Genomic DNA, 7005 nt, shown 5'->3' on the forward strand with positions numbered 1-7005 from the left:
AGGGAAGGAGGTCACCATCGATTCAGCTAAGCAGAAGCAATCTCAAGATCATGCGCACCTAAAGAAATGTGCCTAGCGCAGGACGGAATACTAAAATACATGCTGAAAATGATGGATATCTAAAAAGCTCAAGAATTACTCTACTAAAACATCCTCAAAAAAGGTAAGCCAGTGGGTGGGCATGGGATAATCTATGACCATGGTGGAAGGAAAAGTTGAAGTTTGATCGTAACAGTCTAGTGGCAATCGCTAAGAGTTTGAAGAGAATGGCATTTTCGTAGGTTATCCGATGACCCACCCACTGGCTTACATTTTTCAGGGATGATTTAGTAGACTAACCCTTGATATTTATAGATATCCATCATTTCAGCATGTAATTTAGTATTCCGTCCTGCACACGGGAAATCTTTTCAATGCCCGTTCTTTATATTGCATCTGCTTATCAAAATCAACGGTGACCTCTTTACCTTTGTTCTGATCCTAGAGGCCTTATAGCATAATTCGAGCTTTCTCCATTCTTTTCTACAATTCTTCTACTTCTATTTTTTCTACTGTTTTTTTTGTCACCGACTTGTTAGATGTCTGCTTTTTTGTTCTCCGATAACTACTCACACTCCTCGGAATGAAGAGATTGTTTCTCTAGTAGCAAATCGGACTCCTCGGAAGGAAGAGAGTCATTCTTCGGTAACTGCTCGGACTCCTGAAAAGGGAGAAATAAAAATCATTATTCACAATTTCCTCATACATATCAATGATCCTACTAAAGTTTCAAGCCTGACTTCTTACTTTTGGGATCATTCGATCAATGCAAACTATTTGAGATCTAGCAGTTGATAGATTCTACCTAGATTGATTCCTAATTTCAAAGACCTAGAAGACACATAAAGAAGTGCATCCAATAGCCATAGTGGTGAAACTTTCATCTCCATTTGACATGGGTAGGAAAAATCTATCGCATAGAAAGTTGTAAATGTCCAAATCCTCAACTTACTGTTGGGACAAAGGAAGGGGAAATTCTGTCACCTATTACTTGGAATGTGCTGTTTTTTACAAAAACAAGAAAAAATCATACAAGTCAGAAGCTCAATGTTCTTGTGTGAATTTGTTGCAAGAGAAAACTTGCCCAACTGTGTTCCTTGACTTGGAATGAGCAGCTAGTCAGGCTGAATATAAAATCATTCCCCACCGCCCATTTCTTTGAATGACCTGATAATGAATTTGGGATTAAAGTACCTGTGAAGCAATTAATTGAAGCATGACTCCAAGGCTTTGGGCGAATTTCAGCACTCATATTGAGGAAGAATTCAGTTACCATAGTCTACGACAATGTCGGGATTTACACTCACAACCGGGAACCAATTCCCTTACAACACTAAAGCGTCGATTACGCACCTACCCTACATCATTAGATATGCATTGTTTAAAATCTTTTTGGTGACTTGTAAATTAAGTTACTCCAAGATTGTAGCCTATTTGTAATTTGAAATGGTGAAAGCATAAAGCTATTCAAACATGCTGAAATTGAGCCCTTAAAAGTGTCAAGTTTAAACAACCTCATTTGGGTCGCAAAAAATCAGGTTAGTTAGTAGCCAAATATGTAACTAAGCTCCCTTTTAAGCATGTATTAAAAGTTGAATATCTTGAAATGTTAAAACATGACTGAGCTAGGAGCTAATTCACTGACATTCTATAGTAGCAGCACATATTTTGTGACTATGCTGATCTAGAGTAAGTGGCATGTGGAACTTGATTGCTTAGACCTTGAGATATACAACAATGTTCTTCATAGATAGAGTTGAAGATAGGCAGTTTGTTCTTGCTTCCTTTTTGCTAGTATTTTTGTCCACATTTTACATATGGTTTATTTGTAGATTAATTCACATTGTAGATTGTAGATGTTTTGTTCTTTTATTATCAATGGATGTTGTTGATTGAAGCACTAACGTCTTTTACTTCAACAATCACATAACTTAAACAAAATATACAATGGTTACATATCATTCAAAAAAACTACTAGTTCATATTATTGAAGCAGTATCTTTATCCATGCGTATGCCGGGCATAGTAGGAATTGGAAGCTTTATTAAGCTCACCATGCAGCAACTATTCACCCGACTATTGGAGATTGCGATGATCAGATGGTAGAGAATTTTAGAAGACTCTCGTGGGTAATTACATCCTATTTAAAGAAAGTTCTTCTCATTTCCACTGTCGGTTAGCTTGTTTACCGGAGGCCATAGGCTATTACGTTGTACACTACGACTACGTTAAGGGGGCTATGTTGTCACTCGACCAGCTGAAACCTTAGTGACTACACTCTTCGGGCCCCTCTTGATCTTCTTCGTATAAGGGAAAGGTACAGAGGTCCCTGCCTGATGACCCAACCGATGGATGGCTGGATCGCCCGGGCGGGCTCGGCAGATATTGAGCAACCTCTAGCCGGAGAAAGATGTTTCCATGACCTGCCATGGATTTGGGTTCAACCGTATCTCATGAATGCCCCAACCGGGGAGCTTTAGCTACTTGCCCTAATGACTAAAGGCAAGGTTATTTCGTCCATAACCTTGTCTTTAGTCAAGGTTATGGACATATTTTTACGATGAACGGCTGACAAATAAGATAAAAAACAAAACAGGAACAAGCACATACGCAAAGAAGATCCCTAAAGCACCACCACAAACGCTAACGCGTGTCCGCCTGCGGTGCGGTAAGCTAGCCTTCTTTAGCATAATAACACGCTGGCGAGAGGTCATATTCTGACTAGAAAAACACGCAATAGCTAGGAATAGGAAAGGAGGTGGATTAGTGAGGAATATATAATTACAATCTCAAGAATTGCTTTGCTTCTGTTGAGGGCATTACGGGCCGACTACAAGAAGCAAAGCTTCGTAGACTCAACAAGGTGGAAAAACTGGTAAGGTTTCTGAAACTTAGGACCCCTTGAGGTGGAACTTGTTTCACGGGACTGCCTAAAGAGACTCCTGGTGTTAAAACAACTATGTAACTTAATGAAGGACTATGACAGAAAATTCTTAGGAGCTTTTAAGCCCTCTTGGCAGATTGTGACCAATTCCTGGTCCTCTGAAAGTGGGATTCCCCCTGTCATGTTGCTGGATTTCTATTTATCGGTGGCACTGGATCCTTTAGTGGATGAAGTCTTCCCAGAGTTCTTATCATCATTCCTCTTTCTTAGGAAGCAAAATGAAGCATTCTGGGGCTTCCACTAAATGCCAGTAGGGAAGTTGAATATAACTTCGAGGAACTTCCTTATCTCTTGTATCGAAGTCTCCAAAGTCCTTGATCGATGGTCCCCATTAGCATTAGTGGCAATTAGCAGCCGCTTTTTTTGGAAGGCGAGGTACTCATGTGTGATCGCGGATTCCACAGTAGCAGTAGTTCTAACTCTACATTAGGAGCACGGGGGCTATGTTATGGTCTCTCGAAGCCGGTCCCCGGATGCCTAAGATCCTTGATTACTTATTGAAGATTGAAGAAAGCAACCCCTCTCCCTATGGTCAAGTTAGTTCTCACTTCCTTTAGCTACTCAAGCTACGAAGATCTTTCAATTCCACTCTGCTCGGTGAGGACCCGGGAAAGCAAATAAACAATTTGGGATCAATAAAGATAGTTCGAAAGGGAATTGGCCCTCTGCCCTACTGGCCTTGTCTATCGCCTTATCCAGTAGGGCAGTAGGCAAATTCGGGCCGCTTGAGGACGTCGGATTAAAAGAAGGTTGGGGTTGTTGCGATGAAAGTAGGCTGAATTAGGACCGCTTGAGGTGGTTGGAATGCTTGAGGAGGGGTTTGGAATCGAAATGGACTTTGAGGGAAGGCAGCGGCCGCAGTAGCAGACTGCCAAATCCATACCAGGACAAAGCAAAACCATCCATATCTGCTTTCAGTCCCTCTACCCAGTGTTTGTCTGTCTTTTCATATACTTTGAATCGTGATTTGGTAAGTGTGCAGTGGTGAACAGAACCTACTTCTATGCGAGATTGCCCTCCACTTATTGCAGGTTTTTATCATAAGGATGGGCATTATTCGAAAATTGGCGATTAGCATGTTGTGGTTGAGGTGGGTTTAGCCCAACCATCGACTTCTGGACCAACAAGTAAGCTAAGCATGTTCCGACATCTGCCCCTTTTACTATTAGAATTGAGTAGGCATCTCTATAAACCGAGGATTGGGGAGGAACGGGCTTGGACATAACAGAATTTGAGGGGATTTCTCATAGCGGCGATCTCATTTCACCGGTGTTAGATGGCTCACTACCAAGTCCAAGTCTCAGGCAGGCAGGCAGGGCCAAGTCCTTATTTGAAGGAAGGCTCGGTTCAATACGTCAATCGACGACGTCTCTTAGTCCGACCGATTGTATATCTTAAAGATTGACGAATGGGCACCCCATAAATGATTCAATCGACCATCCCTCGGGTTTAGGTTCCATATTCCATGTCTGGTTTGGTGCCTCAGAATAGGCTCAGAATCTAATAGGGTTGAGGCGGGGGCCGCCAAGAAGAATGAATTCCCGAAGGGATCCAATAAGACTACCTTTCGTGAAATACAGGGACGGACTGAGACTCCTAACTCCTGATGCAAGAGCTGGTGCATTACAAAATGTAAACCGGTATCAATATAAAAAGTATGTCTAAAACAAATTAAGCTAGGAAATTAATTAAAATAGTTTTTTATTTAAAAAAATGTCTTTTTACGAGGTCATGACCATTGACTAGCAAGAAAGGGCCCCTTCTTTTTTTTTTAAATATAATTTTAAAAAATATTTTATCTAAAGAAAATTGACATCTATCTGGAGTAATGACTGCTGATTAAATTATTTCATTTAAAAAAAAAGATAATTTTTTTATTTAAGAAAAATAAAATTGGATATATACCGACGGAAGTAAATAGAATAGTCGCAGTTTGAGACTGCTAGGGACAGAGGCATTACTGGCGGTTTATTGAATGCCGGTAAAACCTATCTTTTTTTATTTTTTTCGTTTTATGGTAGTTCTTTCCATCGTTTCTCTTTTATATTCTTCCGCATTATCTATGAAGTTATGTATCCATATCTTTGTCTCTCCTCGAGTCAATTTTAATTTCTCCATTTTCCCCATCTAATTTTCTTCCGTCTCTCTTCTGTTCTTTCTTTCTCCTTTTTGTGTCTGTTGTTTCAGACACATGAAAAATTCGGCAAAGTTTGATTTAATTAATTGGATTTTCTTTTAAGATTTTGTGGAGCCTGTCGGGAGATTGTCCCTTCACACCCACGAGGGTAGTGTGTTTTTGTAGCGTTTGCTCTTTTCTTATGTGTTGTAATTTGAATTTATTTTGCTTTTCTTGTGAATTTGGGATAAAAATCAGAACTTCACAAAAAAAGCAAAAAACTAAAGTCGCCACCTAGGTTAGGGCCTAAGACCCATGATTAACTTTGTAGGTATTGTCTGCAATTCCAAATTGAGTATGTCACCTGGTTAGAAGATTGCAAGATGTTAGGCAGCAATCTTGCCAGGCAAAACCTATCTTCACCTTTTAAAAGCGTTAATTGTTTATGTAGGCCCAAGGGTTCAGCCCTATCTATGTTTTGATGATCCACAAACTCAAATTGATTATATGTTGCTGACAAGGTTTTAAATTTCGATCGAAACCGAAATTGAGTACAGTCGAAATGGATCGAAATTTCGTATATCACGAAAAAATCTTGGTTTTATTTATTATTTAATATTATCTTCAAATTTGCTATGGAATAATATAGTTCTTTATTTGGTTTCGATAGATTTCGTTTGAAATTTCAAGTTTAGTTTTGGTGAGGACCGAAACCGAAATTTAAAACCTTGGTTGCTAATGGCTTTGCTAGTGTTGTGATTTAGACGGGATTGATCAAAACTAACATTGTGTAAAGTGCAAATGGAATGGTTGAGAGAACTGTGATCTTCTCAAGAATTCAAGATGGAGGAGTGACATGCATTCAAAGATTGATAAAGAAGTTTCTCAATCCCAAGAGCCCAAGAAGATCAAGCCAATTCAATCAAGAGCTCCAAGGTTTACATTTTATGTTTTAGATTGTATTAGAGATCTCTACATATATGGTTTTGTATTTCAAAGTATTTTTCAAACCATTTTAAAACCACCTTTGGACCCAATTTAATTTCATAAAAAATTACTTTCAAAAGATCGCAAATATTGCTAAAACAAAAGGATATGGCCCAAGGACCCATAGCCCAAGTGCTGCATTTAGAAGTGAAAAGACATGAAATTAGCACTTAAATGGTTGACCATAGACCTAAATCCAATCTTAACTGGTCCAAAACATTTTTAAATATCTTTTATAGATTCCTCCCGTTCTTCTTATATTCGTAGAGTTCAAGAACGTCAAAATCCGATAAGAAATGATGGAGATATGATTTTTACAAGTTCAGCATGCTAAAACGGACAAAATATGTGCACCCTTCTATTCAGAACCAGACGTCTGATGTCTAGCCAAACATCTGACCAAATGTCTCAAAAAGAGCCGTTATGCTCTAACGGCTAGTTCACTTTTTGACCGTTTTTTATCTTTTTATACCCAAATTACCCCCAAACGGTCATATTTCACTATGGGCACTAAATACCTCATTTAATTCATCATATAACACCTTTTGAGCATTTTGAATATTCATATTTGAGCCCTAATTTTCAAAATTCTTCAAGTTTTCAACTACCTTCTTCAAAGAGCTCTAACTTGTGCATTTACTACTCTTGAAGAAGATCTCTATAGGCTTTATTTGAAATCATTAGAAGAGATTGTGAGCATTCATTGTAATATTAAAGCCCATTCAAGAGGGCTTGAGAGTTTTTGTTGTGTTTTCTTCTTGAAATTGTAAAAGAGGGCTTAACGTTTCGGACCTCGAGAAAGGAGAAGCAGGCTTTGTTGAAACCTTAGGCCTAACGCTTCGGCCCGTGAGAAAGGTGAAGCAAGATTGTACTCAGCTTTTGATCCAGTCTTGAAGAAGGATCGAGATAGTGGAAGCCG

The sequence above is a fragment of the Tasmannia lanceolata genome, unplaced genomic scaffold, assembly GCF_043159265.1.
Source record: "Tasmannia lanceolata isolate RefF3 unplaced genomic scaffold, GAP_Taslan_0.1 ptg000019l, whole genome shotgun sequence".
NCBI lineage: Eukaryota > Viridiplantae > Streptophyta > Magnoliopsida > Canellales > Winteraceae > Tasmannia > Tasmannia lanceolata.